The sequence below is a fragment of the Pseudopodoces humilis genome, chromosome 2 (assembly GCF_049639895.1).
Source record: "Pseudopodoces humilis isolate 2021_Gansu_Grassland_sample_001 chromosome 2, ASM4963989v1, whole genome shotgun sequence".
NCBI classification, from domain to species: domain Eukaryota; kingdom Metazoa; phylum Chordata; class Aves; order Passeriformes; family Paridae; genus Pseudopodoces; species Pseudopodoces humilis.
This window is the reverse complement of record NC_142201.1, coordinates 114,877,448-114,896,876: the sequence shown is the minus strand read 5'-3', so window position 1 is coordinate 114,896,876 and position 19,429 is coordinate 114,877,448. Positions and strand designations below refer to the sequence as shown.

At 44.7% G+C, this 19,429-nt stretch overlaps 1 long non-coding RNA gene across 2 annotated transcripts; it reads right to left on the bottom strand.

Moving 5' to 3' along the window:
- Positions 1-9,295: 9,295 nt before the first annotated feature.
- LOC148184970 (uncharacterized) lies at positions 9,296-14,611 on the bottom strand. 2 transcript variants are annotated; one of them, XR_015771829.1, is made up of 3 exons: positions 14,565-14,611; positions 9,804-9,960; positions 9,296-9,606 (listed from the first exon to the last, which is right to left on the bottom strand). It is a non-coding gene; the product is annotated as an uncharacterized LOC148184970 (long non-coding RNA). The 2 variants fall into 2 exon arrangements; XR_015771828.1 differs by lacking the exon at positions 14,565-14,611 and adding an exon at positions 10,058-10,409.
- Positions 14,612-19,429: the final 4,818 nt, after the last annotated feature.

The window sequence follows — 19,429 nt, the reverse complement described above, 5'->3', positions numbered from 1 at the left end:
CACTGTGATGTCACAGCCTGCTTTCTGATGTCACAGAATCCCCTCTATGATGCTGTAGCTGCTCTGTGACCTCACACAACAAACTCTGATGTCACAGCCCCATCTGTGACCTCACACAACCCACTTGGAGCTGTCACACAGCCCCTTTCTGACATCACAGCTGCTCTGGGGCTCCAGGACACAGCCACAGAGGTGCTGCTGTGACACAGCCCCCTCTGGCACATCCCACAGCCCCTGCCAGTGCTGAGCCCTTGGGAGCTCTGTCTGGGCCTGCTCATGTCCCTGAGCTGCCCTGGCAGGGCCCCAGCCCTGCTGGGCTGTGCTCAGGAGCTGCTCCTGGCCAGAGCTGTCTCTCTGCAGCACTGCCCTTGCCAGGAGCTGCCTCTGGGCCAGGAGCCCAGCCCAGCTCAGCAGCACAGACACAGCACCAGCACTTTCATCACCCTCTCGGGCCTTTGGGGCTCTTTGCATCACACTCAGTCCCTCAGAGTGTGCTCCAAAACCTTCTCAAGAACTCCAAGTCAGATGGAAACACTGAAGTTTCTTGTAGTTGAAATGAGAGACACGAGTGAGAAAGCATCCCCAGGTTCCAGGTAGAGCAGAAGACTGGAGGCCCTGATGCCAGCTGGGGACAAGCAAGGGAAAGATGTCTCTGGTGCTGAGCAAAGCTGGATGTGTTTCAGGAATGCCAAGGGCCAAGGGCTGAGCCCCAGCCCCTGGCAAGGCAGATGCTGTCCCTCCCTCATTGCTCAGGGCTCTTCCCGGGGCACTGGCATGTGGGGATGTGCAATGCCAAGGGCAGCACCATGGGGCGGCCCCTGCCAGGCTGCTGAGCAGGGACAAGGAGGCAATGAGGCCCCAGGGCTGCCAGGGTCACTTGTCCCCTGCTGGCCTCAGGCCCAGGGCCAGCAGCCATAGCCAAAGGGCTGCACAAGTTGCCTCTGGCAGGGCCTTTCAGCTGCACAGCCCAGGGCCCTCAGCCTCTACCTTCTGCATATGTGATGAGGCCTCCAGACCCCATCCTGGGAGATTTTTGGGTCCTCTCCATGGTCTGTGAAAATGGAAACACTGGTCAAAATTATTTCCTCCCAAATCTTGCAGTGAGAGAAAAAGGATCAATAACTTTAAAGTGAATTGCCGCGGCGACAGAAAGCCCGGAGCACCATGACTTCTCTAGAGGCAGCCCTGAAAAGGGCTGGGCCGAAGCGTGTGCGAGCAACTTCGGGCAGTCGGTGATTTCAGCTCAGCTCAGCGGCGGCGGGCAGGCAACACAGGAAGCAGGGACGAGAAAGCTGGTCCAGCGTTCCGCTAAGCACAAACCTTTATTCAGGCAGAGCTTTGGCGAAGGGAGCTAGCAACAGCTAATCCCCCAAACAGGGGAAAAGCCGGGATATTTCTGGGGAAGGAGAGGGGCAGGGGGAGCCTGAGATACTTGTATCAGGGTGGGACAACAGGGGGGAACACCAATGGGGCACAACAGTTTAACATATCTAACTCAAAGACCTTTGGGAGTGACACATTGTGTCTCTCTTACAGAGAAGTATCTTGTCTCCAGGGCAGAGCGAGGATCTCGGGCTCTGCTGGCTCCTCCGTGCCCACAACTCCCCCTTCTTTACTTATTAAAAAGGCATCTCCTAGAGAGTTAGCTAATAGCTTCTTAAAACATGAAAACATACTTAGGAAGATAATAACAATCAAGAAAACCCAAAAAATGTTCTTGAGGACGGAGGCAACCCATCCTTTGAGCCCTTAGCTCCCAAAAAGGTCCTCAAGCCACTGGGGCTCCTTTTCAGTCTGGAGTTCCTCGACCGCGTATTGGGGTCTCTGAATGCGGGCGTGGATGCCTTCACTGGGGCTGGAGAGGTCAAAGCAGCACAGTCTGTTAAATTTCTCGCAGCCGTGTCCATGGACCAGGAGCAAAAGGTCTAGAGGGTTGGTGGCACTGCCCATGGACAAGCACATGTGTTCTTGTTGAAGCATCTTTGCGAGGGTGATCCACACGTTCTCCTGGGGCTGTGCTACTAGCCAGGCCTCTACAGCTGATGTTTTCAGGAGCATCCAGATAATCAGGAACATCAGGAACTCAAGGATGGTTTTGCTCTCCATTTTCTATAACAGGACATAAAAGATTAGCTCTGATTTTTGGAGGGGGGGGGGAGCTATTTTCTTTTTCCCCTTCCTCTCCCGTCTCCCCCCTCTTTAAAAAAAAAACAAAAAAAAACAATTATAAGCAAGGTTATTCTGTGTATTGGGGACACCTGACCCGACATCAGCAGCAGCACAGAGGTGCACTTTGGTGTAAACTGGCAATTTGGGCTAGGCAACGAGGGCGAGAAGGGGAAGGGGGAGTGAGTTAAGAAGACTTGTGTACTGTCACGGTGTCAGGCGTGACGTTGGCAGTCGTCTCGTTGTGGCCCTGGTAGCAGGACGGTTTGGCCTCTGTCTGGTTGTTGGTCTGGTGGCAGGTTGGTTCGGTGGACTCCGACGACGTCTCCGTTTCCAGGCTGCAGTGGGCTGCTGTTTTTCTGGACCTGTGTGGGTCTCAGGAGACTTTGAAAGTTCTGAATCTGGTGCAGGGTTTGTAGGGCCTAAATAAGGTTTTACATTTTTCCCTGGGAGCCACTTAGGTCCTGATGGTGTGGACACACACGCATACCCTCTCCCCCAGGTAATCAATGGGAAAGATCCTGATGTCAGTTGTGATTCAGGATCCTTGTTCAGCACTGGCGGCTTCTCTGTGAGTTTGGCATGAGTTGAATTAGAGAAGTGCCGAATTACAGGGGGTCAGGCTCTGTAGATGAGCAATTTAGAAAGTTCATGACATATAGAGCCTTACAGAGCCTCTCAATGGGAGGAATGATCTCTGTTCCTCCCTGCTGGTGATCAAGGACTCTTTCAGGTTTTGATGTGTTCTCTCTACTATTGATTGCCCTGTAGGAGAATAAGGAATGCCCGTGGTGTGTTTCACCCCCCACTCATTGAAAAAGTCTCTTAATTTGTGAGAGGTGTAAGCAGGTCCATTGTCTGTTTTAATTTGTTCTGGGACTTCCAGGGTAGCAAAAGCAAGGAGAAAATGTTGGATGATGTGCTTGGCATTTTCTCCTGCATGGGCTGAGGCAAACACTGCACCAGAGAAGGTGTCCACTGAAACGTGTACATATTTAACTCTCCTGAAGGACAAGATGGGAGTGACATCGGTTTGCCATATCTGGCAGCTGTTAAGTCCTTGGGGGTTAACCCCAGAGTTAACGACCGGTATTTGTAAAGATTGACAATTGGGACATGTGGCAACTATTGCTCTAGCCTGGTCTCTGGGTAGTCTGAACATTCTCATCAATGCAGGCACGTTTTGGTGGAAGAACTGGTGGGACAATTTTGCTTGTGCGAAAATGTCAGGGACATTGGCTGCTCCAGCAGGCATGGCTAAGGCGTCTGCCCTCCTGTTTCCTTCGGCAATGGCACCTAGGAAGTCAGTATGTGCCCTCACATGCATGACATAGTAAGGTTGCTTTCTGTGGAAGATATACTAATTCAGAAAGCAATTTGTATAAATTTGCGTTAGAGACCGCTTTTAGAAATGCATGTTCTGCTCTCATAGCTATTCCAGCCACATAAGCCGAATCAGTCACCAGATTGAAAGGTTCCTGGAATTTCTCAAAAGCTCTGACGACGGCTGCTAATTCAGCAATCTGTGGTGATCCCTCAACCACTTGGACATCAGACTCCCATTTCTGTGTCCTGGGGTCCTTCCAAGTCATGACTGACTTGTGGGATTTCCCCGAGCCATCTGTGAAAACCATCAGGGCCTGGAGCTGTGTTTTGCTCTGTAATGATTTGTGGACCAAATTAAATGTGGTTTTGAAAAGCCTGTGGCTAGGTGGGTGTATAGAAATTTGGCCTGAATAGCTATCAAGAGCGAACTGAAGGCTCTCATTGGTTTGGAGCAAAGGCTCCAAACTTCCAGTTGCCAATGGGAGGAAGATGCATGTGAACTCACAGGCTGCAAGAGTGTGGAGATGGACTCTAGCTCTTTTAATGAGTTCAGCCATGATTTCCTGCGGAGTGGTAATGGCCTTAGTGGGCTGGTTATGTGTAAAGATCCACTCGATGATAAGGAGAGGATCCTTCAATGCCGAGTCCCATTGAAAAATGAGCGCGTGTAAGCGTGTAAGCGTGGGGCCTTACCCAGGATAACCAGTTGGAAGTGCAGGCTGGGCTCGTAGCGGTGGGCTTGCCATGAAGACAGGGCCTCCTGGACTTTGGTGATGGATTCCCAGGCCTCCGGCGTGAGGGCGCACGGTGAGTCGAGGTCCTCGCTGCCACAGAGCAGGTTGAAGAGGGGTGCAAGGACTTCTGTTGTTACCCCAAGCAGAGGGCGTATCCAGCTGATGGACCCGCAGAGCTGATGTAAGTCCCACAGGGTTTTGGGGTCATCTCTGATGGTCAGCTGCTGGGGTACGATGGTCCGCTTGCAGATCCGGAGTCCTAGGTAGGTCCAAGGGCAGGTGTGCTGGATCTTATCTTCACGGATCTCAAATCCAGTGTCCTCAATTGTCTGGATAGTTTTTTGTAAAGTCTGGTGCAGATAGTCATCGTCAGCAGCACAAACCAGGATGTCATCCGTGTAGTGGAGATCTGGGAAGAGGGTCCTCACAGGTGACAGGATGTGGGCCACATACCATTGGCAGATGGTAGGAGAATTTTTCATCCCTTGGGGAAGGACTAGCCAATGGTATCTTTTTAAAGGTGCTTGTCTGTTTGGAGAGGGAACCAAGAATGCAAATCTGGGGGCGTCCCGAGGGTGGAGGGGTATGTTGAAAAAACAGTCCTTGATGTCAATGACAGCCAGCTTCCAGTCCCAACGGAGCATTGAAGGGGAGGGCATGCCAGGCTGGAGGGGTCCCATGTCCTCAATGACCTCGTTGATCTTTCGGAGGTCATGAAGGAGTCTCCACCTGTCCTTGCCTGGTTTGCGTAGGACAAAGACAGGGGAGTTCCAAGGGCTGTTGGACTCAGTGATGTGGCCCTTGGCAAGCTGCTCCTCCACGAGGGCTTCCAGTGCATGCAGTTTGGTCTCATATAGGGGCCACTGATCAACCCACACTGGATGGTGCTGTTTCCAGGTGAGTTGGGAGATGGTAGGCGTGGCGCGCTTCTCAGTGACCCCCACTAAAAATCCCTGCTGGGAATCCGCAGAGAAGCTCCCCATTGGGACAGGAGATCCCGTCCCCAGAGGGTGATTGGTGCTCTCACCACAAATGGCCTGATTGTTGCCATTTTCCCCTCGGGTCCTTCAATGACAACATTCCTCTTGCTCCTCATGGAAGCTGTCATCCCTTCAATTCCTGAAATCGTGCCTGCCACAACTTGTAACTCCCAATTGTCTGGCCACTCGGAGCCAGCAATGATGGTGACGTCTGCCCCCGTGTCTAACATGCCTGGGCGCTGAAACCTTTCCCCGTAACAAAATAGGCTGCAGTCCATGATGGGTTTGCAGGAGCCCATAACCTGAGTCCACATAGTGCTGGGGTTGAGGGGAACCTGTTCTGGACAGTCACTGGGAAGCAAAAAGGCCTGTGCCATGGGAGTCTGTTCCTTTAAATAATAAGGAGGGTCTATGCAAGTCAGGGAGATGGAAATCTCATCTCCAGGGTATATAGTTTGAACTTCAGGAATGGTATGAATTTGTCCTGGAGAGTTGGTTGGATCCCCAAGTATTAAGATGTTGGAGGGACTGCCTGGTGGTCCACGTTTCCCTGTGTGGATTTTGTAAATACAGTCACCCTCCATATGTAAAGAGAGTCTAGTTACCAGTTGACGCCGGGTTCCCATCTGAAGCGCTCCACCTGCTGGGCTTGATATTGGGGTCCCCGTGGAGGCAGGGTGGTGGGTTTGGCAGGAGGGGTGGAGCGGGGCGGCATTTGATTTGATGTCGAAGCGTGGGGCCGTTCCGCGCTCTGCCTGAAGTTTCCCGAACACCAATTTGGTCTGGGTAACCGTTGGTGGGCAGGTGGTTATGAAAAATGTCTCTCTGGACAGTCCTTGAAGAAATGTCCAGGCTTGCCACAATTAAAACAGCGATTTGTGTTGGGGTCTGTAGCATAAGCTCCAGATATCCCCTCTGCCACTCCCTTAGCCACTGCAAGTGCCACTGTATTCTCACTTGAGGCAGAGGAGTGTTTGGTGCAGGCTTCAACCATCTGATCTATGGTTGGTTCGGGGTCCAGTGGGAGGGCTCGCAAAACTGCTTTGCACTCCGGATTAGCATTGGCCATTGCTATTTTTACTAATAATTCCTTTTGCGCCTGAGGGCTCTCTATTTGCTTTTCAAAGGCCACCTTTAACTTATCAATATAGTTAATAAAAGACTCGCTTGCCCCTTGATTAATATTGGTGAAGCACTGCATTGGCACTTTGTCTTCAGGGGTGGTAAAAAGAGATATCTTGGCAGCATTGGCAATATCCTGTAAGGCTGCTTCAGGCAGATCCCGGGCCTGATCTCGGGGCTTTTGGAAATCACCTTCTCCTTCTAATTGCTCCAAAGTTAAATTTGGTTGGTTGGCATCTGTAGCATAAACATCTGTCAATTGCTTTAAATATTTTTTCCACTGCCTCTCCCATAACATGTACTCTGCTGGGGAGAGAAGGCAGTTCATAATATTCTTGATGTCATGCGGGACCATGACGTGGGCAGAGAAGGAGGCTTCTAGGAAGTGTTTAAAAAAATGTGAACCTCTGCCATGTTCTTCAGCAGCTTTGCAAAGTTCTTGCAGTTCCCTATAGTGAAGGGATTCCCATGCAGCGACTTGTGCCCCTGTCCTGTCTCTCCTCATTATTACAGGATAGGCAAGTATTTTCCAGGACAGAGCTGAGTTCTCCGCTCGTGTGGCTTCCCTCTGCACCTCATCCTAGTGGTCTTCATACTCAGAATCTGAATAAGAAGAGTCACTGCTCTCATCCCCTAGTGGAGATGGGGGGCACTTGGTGACAGCACGGGGCCGGCTCGGGTGCCTAGAGCTGGCCCTTCTGTGATTCATGGTCCCGGGGTTTTGGGACCCTGGAGCGGGCGTGCCGCTGGGGGCGGGGCCCCAGCACAAAGGGGCGGGACCAGGGCCCGTGACAGGGAGGGGTTTCCCGATGGATGGGGCGGGGCCCGACACGGTTACACCCAATGATGCAGCGGGAGGGAGGAGGAACAGGACGCAGCAGGAAGAGAAGGGGTAGAGGCGGGAAAGTGGCCATTTTGGGCATCGAGGGCGGGAAAACCGGGGTGGGAGTGGGACAGAATGGCAGGGCTGGCCACACTGCCAGCGCCATCTGTGCTAACGCTAAGAACTGGGGGGGACACAACCGGGTGTGAGGGCATAGGAGAGAGGTTAGAGGAAAGACCCAGAGCGGCATGGCCAGTGCCGCCCTGGTACGGGTAGAGAGACGCTAGGAGGGTGTCAGGGAGACGGCAGCAGCCCTGTGCCCGGGGCCAATGTCCACCAGCCGACTGGCTCTCAGATAGGGATGAGGGTTTGGGGACACTTGGAGAGGTTGACAGGGTGGGGGGGTTTAACTGGGGACCCAAAACTCCCTCTTCTTTTTTTCCCTCTTTTTCCAATGAGAAAATAATATTTTGAAACACGGGAAAAAACTTTTCAACAGAAAAATCTCCTTTAGCTTGAACTGTATATAACTTTCTTCCCACATTATCCCAAAAAATTCCTGATTTAGCAGAATCCGAATTAATCTTAAAATGTTTAAAAACCCAATGAATAAATATTTTTAAATCCCCTTTAGAAAACTTAAAATTTCCCGCTTTTAGGGTATTCACAACTTGGAGATAAAAGTCCCTCTCAGGAGGGGTCAGTCTCGATATAGAGGACTGGTTCCCCATCCCTTTTCACTCCCCACCCAGCAGTAAAACAGCAAAGAAAAGAAAAAAAGAAAAAAGACCAAAAAAACCCTTCACAGGATGGACTTACAATTTCTCTTCAGCAGATGCCGGCGGGTGAAAAAAAAGCTGCTGGGTGGGTGGTCACCTGGCCGGTCCTCAGGGGCTTTCCTTGCCCCAGATGGTCAGACGAGGGTCCGGGTCACAGCCTCTTGGATCGCCTCTTGCTAAAACGCAAGAAAGGCTTCTTCGAGGGGCGGCGGCTCGAGCGGCGGCTCGCCTCGCAGTTAAAGCTGCGGGCTGATGCTTCTTCAGGGCTCCTTTGAATGCCCCATGCTGGGATGCCAGTTGCCGCGGTGACGGAAAGCCCGGAGCACCGCGACTTCTCTGGAGAAACAGCCCTGAGAAGGGCTGGAGCGAAGTGCATGCGAGCAGCTTCAGTCGGTCGACTGATTCCAGCTCAGCTCAGCGGCGGCGGGCAGGCAACACAGGAAGCAGGGACGAGAAAGCTGGTCCAGCGTTCCGCTAAGCACAAACCTTTATTCAGGCAGAGCTTCAGCGAAGGGAGCTGGCAACAGCGAATCTCCCGAACAGGGGAAAAGCCGGGGTATTTCTGGGGGAGGGGTGGGGGGAGCCCGAGATACATGTATTGGGGTGGGACAGCAGGGGGGAACACCAACGGGGCACAACAGTTTAACATATCTAACTCAAAGAGCCCTGGGAGCGACACATTGTGTCTCTCTTACAGAGAAGTATCTTGTCTCCAGGGCAGAGCCACGATCTCAGTCTGGGCGGGTTCCTCCGTGCCCACATTTAAGGGTTTGAAAAACTGTAAGAACATAATATTTAAAGTATCTTGATTGTCTACCCCTATCTCTTACACCTCTGTACAGTATACACAGAAATTCTCCTTGACAGAGAAGTAACACTGTAACACCACTAACAGTAGCTGACCGCTGTGAATAACGAGGTTCACTTATTTTTCTTATAGAATTTAAAAGTTTAATAAAAAGACAATTTGGAGATAAAAACAAAGTACACAGATACAGCCAGGTGTCTCTGCATTCAGCCAAGAGAGCACCCCTTACTAACAAAGGATTGTCCCTTAAAAACAGAACCCTACTTCGTATCCATAAATTCTCATACATATTCAGACATTCTTCTTAGGATCTTTGGTGTTCTTTTGTTTAGTTTTCTCTTGTCCCCTTCCCTATAGATCAATCTTCTTGGCGCCATCGAGATGTACATTCCCTGATAACAGAAATGCAATCAATTCCTCCCCCAGAGTTCTGGTCACTGCTGTCTTCATCTGGATAAGATAGTTTACAAATGCAGGGCTTCTCTAGCTATTTTTCCTCAGTCTTTGGGTTATACAAACAAAAGTAGTTTTTGTTTTAATACTATGCCATAGGCCAACATATATGTATTATACCACTATTTCTAAGTTTCATCAATAACAGAAATAAAGGAAACTATATTAATACAACAAAATTTTCCAATCTTATACACATAGCATTCTTTTTAATATTTGCAAAAAGCCAACAATATAATATGTATCTATAACAAGACCCAGCTCACATCTGGAGCCAGCAGTGTCCTGTCAGCGCAGGGAAGCAGCCCAGCATCCTGCAGTGATGCTGACCAGCAACGCTTTCATCGGTGCTTCGTGTGAGGACCTCAGCTCCACAGCCACAGCCCCTGCTTCAACTCAGCTGGCAGAACTGTTTCTTGGAGAAACAAAAGCAATAGAAGTCAGAGGTGCTTCTAATGATAAGAAATGCTGATGAACAAATCAAGGTGATTAGGCAGTTTCAATCACACCCTCCTTTATGCTGAGCTCACTGTCTGCTGTGGAACCATTAGAAATCGTAAAGTTTACTTCTATTTTTTCTGTCTTGCAAAACTCAGCTATTATCTCACTCACCTCTCTCAAGGATTAAGATTACAGCTGGGTGTTCTCCCCTTTCATTTTAGAAATGAATATAACTTGCAGAAGATATTCTTCTTTTATCTTGTCTTGCTAGATCCGTGTACAAACAGCTCATATTGTCCTCAGCTGATTGAGTTTGTTGAACAGACAACTGTCAAAAGCAGAAATGAACAGATAAAATGTTCTTCAAATTTGAACTATTACCTGTGACACTCAAGTGAGGTTACTGTACTGTTCTTGCTTCATACCATAAAAAATGATTGTCCAAAAGTCTCCTGCAGAAGACAGTAGTGGAAAGAGTAGTTTTTGGAAAATGACATCCTCTCCAGAAATTCATGCACAGAAAGTGGGAGTCTGTTTTCATGAACAATATTCTGGGGGTGCTTGACATCCTTTTCATTTGTAAAAAGCAAACAAAAAGAATGGGGATAGTTTTGAATCAACCTTCATTTTGTTATTTGTTTCTCAGTAGCATTTCACACAAAAACAGAGACTTGCAGTTTAAGTAATTCTGATGATGAGTGAACAAGAAACAGTTTTCCTACATGTAAATCAGATTTGCCTTTTAAATGGTTTACTTCTTCCAACTTGTTATTTAGCAGCATGTCAGTTTTGTAAAAAATACTAAAAATTAGCTGACATTAATTGTGCTTTGCTTGAGCAAAACCATTTCTTTTTTAAGACATGTTATTCAAAGAAATGTCCTTTAAGTCTCTAAAATCAAAAAGTTAATTTTGTTATGCCTAAACAGGCTTTAAGGTTATTGAAATTGTTAGTAATGGAGTGAAAAAATGGTAAACAGAACTGGCTTTACAGCTGGAAATTTCCTTCATAAGTCTGGATGCAGTTCTTGCCTGGTGCCATACACAGTGCTTTTTTATACAAAAAAGCAAACCTATCCTGTCTCAAAGATTTAATTGATCAAATATCTGAGAAGATACTGAGCAAAAATGCAGTTAGGGTTTGGGTTTTTTTGATACATAAGCTCATTTTTATATGACTGAAATTGCTTTGGTGATTTTTATTCTATGATGTAATGCTTAGTGGGCTTATGGACCACCCACCGAAATAACAATTTGAAGTGAAGGTTTTGGCTATGGGAAGCTGTGCTTTGTAATAGCACGCAAGGGCCCTTAAAAAGTACTTTTTTAGGCAAAAAAGAAGTTTTGCTTGCTCTGTGATTATACTAGAGAGGGTCTAAACCTCGTGTGATTAGCAACAAAAATTCTGGTCAAGTCTGCTAATCTTTTCCTGTAAAATATTAACCTCCTCTATTAAGAATAAATGGCAATATGTTATTTTATAGATATATTTGCTCATTAATTTAAGACACTGTCAGGTTTGTGGTGCATGTTCTAAATTCTCAAGTTTATATCACCAAATAGTTACTGTTATTTCTGAAGTTCCTTACTCTCTAGTGATTTCTCAATATTTTGCTGCTTTCCTTCGCATTATTGCTGGTTCTGAGGCACTCTTAATTTGTAACCAGTATTAGCTTCTTAATGAAAGTCTCTTCAGGTAGATTTTAATCTAGATATTTGAAGATGCCAGAAAAAGGATGAAATTAAGGTCAATTTTCATGGGAGCTTGGGAAATTTTACATATCGTCTTTTAAATTTGCAATTTTCTTTTAATTTAGAAACAAATTTGGATGAAGTTGCATTGATACATTGTGATGCCTACAATTTTATTTCCAAGTCTTGTGAAAGAGAACTTGATTTGATGACCTTACTGAAAGTTAATTACTGCTAGTAGATTATTGAGGAACCACTTCATAAAATAAGTAAGGAAGTCTATAACTCTCTCTAAAATACTGGCTTTGATGTGGGTGAAGACAACTTTGGACTATTCTGAAAACATAGACAAGAGCAAGAAATTTTGCTTTTCATTAAGGAGAATGCTAATTTCTCTTCTTACAAATGTGGATAGTTGAGATTCATTTTTATATTTTGATGATAGATGACTAATAGGAAATGTGTTATCTTAACACTGGTTTACATAATCTCTGAAACACTCTGCATTTTAATATTTTTGAGGGTGATATAATTGACAGATGGAAGTAGCAGCCAGTCATAGATCAAATCCAATACCAGGACACCACGCTAGCTTCTGTTGTTGGTTTTCATTTTTTGGTAAAGTTACAATAATTAGAAGGCTGGAGAAAGAAAGAATGTGAAACTACTGAATAAAACATTTCAGACAACAGACGTAGAATATCATTGTTTCAACCAAACATTTGAATTTCAAATTTCAAAGCAACTACCTGAAGTTTAATTTAAAATTCTAATTTAATTTCAAGTCACTGTGCCCATGAACATACTTTTAATTGAAATGTATACTGGGATCTAAAAATAAGTCATTTTCCACATTTCAATTCACTTCATAAAACAACAGTTTATGCATTTTACAGTAATACAGAAGTACAATCAGTAAATCAAAGTATCAGAATTTGATTTTTGTAACTTTTCTAAGTGGCAAACCTCTCAAATAGCCTGTTAGTCAGTCCAGGATGACACAATTCCTGGACCTATATACACTGTTATTCACTTCAGCACCTTCACAAAATTTAGAGACCTGTTTTGCTGCATTCTGCAGCTGCAGGATCAAGTCCAGGGAGGTTATGGATTCTGGTGACCAACATGGGACTCAACGAGACGGGTCTCTGCTTGGTTAATGTCAGGAAACCATTTATTCAACACAGGAACAAATTCATCTTAAATCCAGACACAGAGAATACAGAGCAGAGGCAGGGTGGGGGTTTTATGGAACAGAGCCAGGCTGGAGTTTAAGGTCAGGGTCTAATAGGGACAGAGCAAAGGAGAAACCCAGGGGCACAAAACACATCACAACACCCTGGGCTGCCACCCCACCAGGGGTCTGCAGGTGGGGCAACTCATCCCGGGTTCACAGGGCACATCTCCTGAGGCAGAGGGTGGAATTGACTTTTCCTGGCCTTTAAAGACACACCTCTCACTTTAACACTGCTTATCCAAAAACAAATCTTTGCCCCCCACACCATTTTATACCCAAATCATGGAGCCTTTATGTCTTTTGATTGTCAGTGAGGTGTGTTTATCCATTTGTCCATTGTCAGTTAGAGTGGCTTTATCAAAGGTTTCAAATGCTTCTGATTACAGAATCTTCAAGACTACAAGAGGGTTTTACAAAATATGCTTTATTACAATTCCCAGATTAGTGACGGGGAAGAATTTTTTTTTTTTAATAATTTAATAGTGCCACCTCTAGATATCAGAGAGTACAGAGTCATAAATTTTTAGTACCTGGGTTTGTGATAAGAGGAGTTCATACTGTTTCAACAGAATTAATGAATATATCTTTAGAAACGACACCCTCTTACATGCACGCGTTAACTCACAGGTGGACAAAGTGGACAAAGTCTCCTGTCTATCAAGCTATTGAAGCAGGAGTTTTAACAAATGGCTGCTGAAGGAATTTAGCATATTTTGTACTGTTGCCACTGACTGAAATTCATAAACGGATTCAATAGCTAAAATTCATAGATTCACTTGCAGAAACAAAATTGGGGTTCTTTCGGTTTCTTGACAATGACTCTATAGAAACAAATACATGCCAAAATAATCTGGGTTGACTTGCAGAGTTATAACCTTCAACAACACAAATATACTAAAAACCCAATACTACTTTCCAATCTGTGAATGATAGAAGAGGCTAACTGGGGTCACAGATTTTTCCAAACTCTGTCTTTTCCACATATTTACCAAATATCATTTGAAGTTAAACAAGCCTTCAAGACTTCATTTCTTTCCTTATTTCTACTGTTGAATGATTTTATTTTTGCCCTGAAGTTTTCATACTCATGTTGAACTTCATGCTGAACTTCAAAGTTTTTTCCTTTATGGTGATTTTGCACATGCACAGCTTACTCACAAAAATAATCACAGGACCTCTACACTGTATCAGCAAGCTGCAAATGTTTACTACAAGATTGCTGCCATGTAAAAGGAAAAAAGCATAATCATCTAAATGTAGTTCAAGCAGAACAGATTTAAGAATAAAGCCCAATATGACTAACATCTTTGCCAAAGGAAAGAAAGCAAGTGTAGCTCCCAGTTCAGGCTCACATCACTATTTGGGAAAGTAGTAAAATACATCAAACATTACCTACAGATTGTATTTCTACGATTCACTATTATGCTTCAGTGTTAATCAGCTGTATCTTCACCAGCACATCACTGACATAAGCACATAGATTTGAATTCCAATTAATGCATGATCCTTTAGTAGGACAATATAAAACATTAGAGAAAAGTTGGTTGTTTTTTTTTTTCAATTCCAGAATAAGATACTTTGAAGCACATTTTCTTCAAAGGTCCCAAAAGCTTTGAGTAACTCAGCACAGTGTCCTGAAATGCTGAGGAGCTGATCTTCAGAATGGGTTATGCTGCCAATATCAAATCGATCACTTCCTAATATTCAACTCATCACAACATAATGTTCAGTTATCTATAGCAGTACAAGTTACTTTGTGGATGCAGCTTCCAGCTCTCTGTAATGTCTCAGATGCAATTTCACATGTATCTACATAGAAGATCTACTTTGTAAACATGAATTCATGTAAGGATTGGAGAGATTGACCTTCCTTTCCCTTTCCTTCTTTGCACCAGTGGAACAAGCTATGAAAACAGAATTTGTTTGCAACCATGCCCTCCACTTTTGCACATGCCCAAAGTCAAGTTGCTTTTACTTGCAAAATATACATTTTTTCCAACTTACATTTGAATGGTATTCCAAAGCATCCAGTTCACCTTGGTTGAATACACCTTTCACCTTTCTGCAGAATTAGCAAAAAACAACAACAAAAAAACATATAATTCCACAATGAAATAAAAGGGAAAAAAAAATCAAAGATACCTGAATTACAACTTACCTCTTTAAAAGCAGACAAAATTTTCCATCTCTTTTTACTATCATGAGTACAAGTCAAATAAGCAAAAAGATCTGAAAATAACTAAACTACTGGAGGCATTCACAAGGTACATAGGCTTAAAGCTGTTATAAATGCAAAGGCAAATTTGGGTTAAATAAAAAAAACAATTTATTATAAAACAATTTTTATAATAAAAATAAACAATGAGGAAAAACCACAATAAAATAAACAGTGCAGCGCTGGGTGGACAGGGGTCTATACCCAAAGGTATAGGTGTTCCCAAATCCACGAAGGAGGGTAGACTGTCCGGGGTTTTTATAGGGATTTTGTGTCCTGAGGCCAAAACTCTGAGCAGTTACTGTTCAACAAAGAGTTTAGATGGCTGGTTGAATGAATTTCCTGGAACCGTGGAACTGAATCAATAGACGACTGGGCAGAGTCCTCTCGTATGTAAAAGTTCTGAGTGCTTCTTGATTGTATCTTCGGTTTGGGCTCTCAGAGTGAAGTATCCAAGTCCGGTGTGGAGTCGACAGATATCTCGGCTGGGCTTCCACTTATTGTCCGGCCTGTTTGCATCTTCAGTCAGGGTTTGCAGGAAGGGGTGCCCAGGTGCACCAGGTGCCCAGGTGTGGAGTCGATAGCCATCTCGGCCTGGCTCCTTTCTTTGTTTAGCTTAATCGTTCGTGTCCTGCTTTTTCTTTCAGGCTGACTTACTGCTGGGTTTGGGGAAATTCTTCGGCCACACTATATTTTATATACTTTTTACATTGTTACAAATCTAGTTATATACTTATTTATTCTTTCATGAATTTTTATCCAAGGTTACATTTATCACAGTCCCCCGCCTAATAATCCATCACATTAAAAATTCGTGTTATTTTATCCAATTCTACGGGGGAAGGACTATAATTTTCACTCACATTCATTTTCTTCCCAGTCCGTTAACGAATTCTCACAATATTCTTGTGACAGGTTATGTTTATTTTGTTTTCAGGGTCCATCCCTTCCTCATCTCTGGAGAAGCAGAACACTTGGTCGAATTGCAAACATACTCGGTCATCATCACTTTTTAACAAATCAAGAATTATCTGTTCATTATTAAAAGAGGCTTTTTCTTCATGTTTTAAATTTTTACCTTCCCAATACACTTTCCCCCCCGGTACACATTTTTAAGTTTGCTTTATTGTAACATAAAGGGTTAACCTTATAATATGCTAAAAAGGTGGATTGTCTTTTTCCTCCTATCCAGACAGTTTTGTTACATTGGCTGCAGATTGGAATTGGAGGGAGCATTCCCACTTCTCTCCTATACCTGAAGTGGGTAGCTTTAGTTTTTTTTTCTCATAGGAGTTTTAGACTGCCCGTCCTTAAAACTTGCCCTTGAGTGATAACACCAGACCTCCCCCTTTAATTCACAAAGATTATACTGAGTGCTGTTAGACAAACAACGTTCCGGAGGACAGTTAACTATTCGTCTGGTATCTGTGGCAGTCCGACACTGCTCACACTTCTCCAGGAGACACTCCCCCGGAGGTACCTCGGGAATCATTCCCTCGGCCAAGCACACGGCTAGACTCAGGACAGTCAGGATTCCCCACCGGTGTATCCCACTGCCTTGCCCTTCGCCCGTATAGAAATATACGGCGGGGATTACCATCTTCTCGGCAGCAAGGATATTCTTCAGGGGCCCTTGTAGTCCTTATGGCGTACCTTCTCTTGAAAGCAGCCCACCGAGACGACTTAATTGTGTCTGTCCTGCACGGTACCTTGACTGTCTTTCGGCATTCAATTTCTAAAGTTTCTGCCTTGGAGTCTAGTTTACCTCTAATCCCCTTTTGAAAAAGCAGGTACCACTCAGGAGAGTCAAGTTCTAAAAACCCCGCCCGGGTGGCAAGTATTAAGAAACGGCTAGTCTCCTCCTGTTCTTTAGTCAGACAATCGGTACACAATCTCTTAGGCTTGTACTCTCCCCAACAGTGGGTTACTCAAATTTGTTTACAATAAGCACATTTAAAATGTATAAATGGAAAACAATCACAGTTTGCGTTGATGTAACTTATCTGGTCTGCAGCTCTACGATCTCAGAACAATCATGTACTAATTTTTCTGAATAGAAACTGAGCAGGATTTTTGTGCAGTGGTTTTCAATTCTAAACCGGGTGAACTGATTAAGATGGCTTCATATTTTAGAAGCCTGGAATCAGTCAGCCACTTCTCTGCTTTTTGCTGCAATATGTTTCTCACGTCGTGGGGAGTGTAAACTACCAGGGGAGGAAAAGTTATTTTCTTCGCTTCTCCCACTAACAGAGCCACTGCTACAATTGCTTGTAAACACGTAGGCCAACCCCGACTGACTGGATCTAAGATCTTTGAAAGAAACCCTATAGGCTTCCTTTTGCCTGCCCATTCCTGAGTCAGGACTCCCTGTGCTGTTTGTCCACTCACATCCACAAACAACTGGAATTCTTTATTCGTATCTGGTAGAGTTAGTACCGGGGCAGTCATAAGAACAGTTTTTAATTTCTGGAAATTAGACTCATCCTGTTCAGTCCACTTCAGCCTGTCAGTGTTTAATCTTTCATACAAAAACTTCACTTTTTCACTGAAACCCTCAATCCACTGCCTGCAATATCCCAAGAGCCCTAGAATTTGTCTAATTTGCCTTTTTGTTTTTGGTGCAGGCAATGCAAGGATGCCTGCTACCCTTTCTGGGTCCAATTTTTTTTTTTTTTCTCTTGAGATATCCAATGTCCGAGGTATTTTATTTCAGGCTCTGTGAATTGCAGCTTGGATTTTGATACTTTCAAACCTTTCTTTTCTAGAAAGTTTAACAAGGCAATCGTGCTTTTCCTCACGCTCTCTTCAGTCAGTCCAGCTATTAGCAAGTCATCTACATACTGCAAAAGCTTTGTCCTGTCCTCAAGAGCAAATTGGGTTAACATTTGTTCTAAAGCTTGTCCGAAAAGGTTTGGAGACTCCACAAACCCCTGGGGGAGGACCGTCCACCTTAGCTGTTGCTTACGGTTTGTATCTGGGTCCTCCCACTGAAATGCAAAATAATCTCTACTCCTTTCATCCAGAGGGCAAGTCCAAAAAGCATCTTTCAAATCAATCACACTATACCACACATCTTCTGGTGAGAGTCTATTTAGTAAAGTATAGGGGTTGGCCACCACCGGGAATCTAGTCCGGGTCCTAGCGTTTACCGCTCGTAGGTCCTGGACCAATCGGAAGCTGCCATCCGTCTTCTTTACAGCCAGGATGGGGGTGTTGTGTTGAGACATGCAAGGTTCTAAAGTACCCCCTTTTAGGAGGTCATCAATTATTTGTTTCAACCCCCTTCTCCCCTCCATCGGGATGGGATATTGTTTAACCCTTATAGGGTCCTCAGAGTTCTCGATTTCTATTTTGATAGGTTTGATATCTAGCTTTCCTACCTCTCTCTTTGAATGCCATACTTCAGGGTTTATTTTCTCCTCATCTTTAGGAGTCAACTTAAATATTTTTACCACCAATTCAGAATTTTTAATCATTATATTAATTCTTAAAGTGACAATCATGTCCTTTCCCAACAAATTGTAATCTGCTTCTTCCACTAATAGTAAATTCCCTAAGCAAATTTTATTTTCAGATTCCATTTCCACATCTTTTATTACAGGCACTTCAAAGGGGTCTCCCTTTGCACTGATTACAAAAACTTTTTCTCTGCTAGCCACACATCCATATGGCAATTTCTGCAGGGTACTTCTCTCTGCCCCAGTATCCACAAGAAAACTTACCTCCTGTCGTTGGGGTCCCACTTTTAATTTTATCAAGGGCTCCTTGGATGTTCCGGTCCCCAAATTAAAGAGCCCCTGACACCCCTAATCCTCCTGAAAAATTTTCTCATCTTTTATTCTTTGTCTACAATTCCGCTGAACGTGTCCTACCTTTTTACAGTAGTAGCATTCAGGGGGTTCTCTTCGTGGGGCCGGGGCTGCCCGGTGAGAACCTCAACTTTTTCCGGGTAGTGTTTTAAACTTACCCTGCATCTGCTCTTGTTTCTGGACCTCTTTCACTGCAGTTACTAAAACCTTAGCTTGCAATTTCTGCTTCTCATCTTCTCTCCTCATGTATACTTTTTGAGCTTCCCTTAGAAGCTCCTGGAGGCTTTTATCTTGCCACCCCTCGATCTTTTCTAATTTTCTCCTAATGTCCTCCCAAGATTTAGCAACGAATTGTGTTTTTAACAGAACCTCCCCCACAGGAGAGTTCGGGTCAGTCCCAGAGTAAATCTGTAAACTTCGCCGTAATCTCTCGATCCATTCAGTGGGTGGTTCCTCTTTTCCTTGACACTCTCTAAAAACTTTGCTAATATTCTGGCCCCTAGGGACCGCTTCTCTTATACCTTGTACAATTATGCTCCTTAAATCCATCATGTTCCGTCTGCCTTCCTCCGTCTGTGCATTCCAGCTCGGGCTTACGCTAGGCCATTTCTGGTTACCTGGCGTCCCCTGTGGATTGCGTCTGTCCCAGTCTCTGATACCGGCTTGTTTAATCATCTCTCTTTCCTCCTGATTAAACAATGATCTCAGGATTGCCATAAGATCGTCAAAGGTATAAATACTACTCCCTAAAAATTCGTCTAACCTCTCAGCCACACCAAAAGGATCATCCAACAACCGCCCCATCTCTTTCTTAAATGCCCTTACATCTCCAGAGTTAAGGGGTT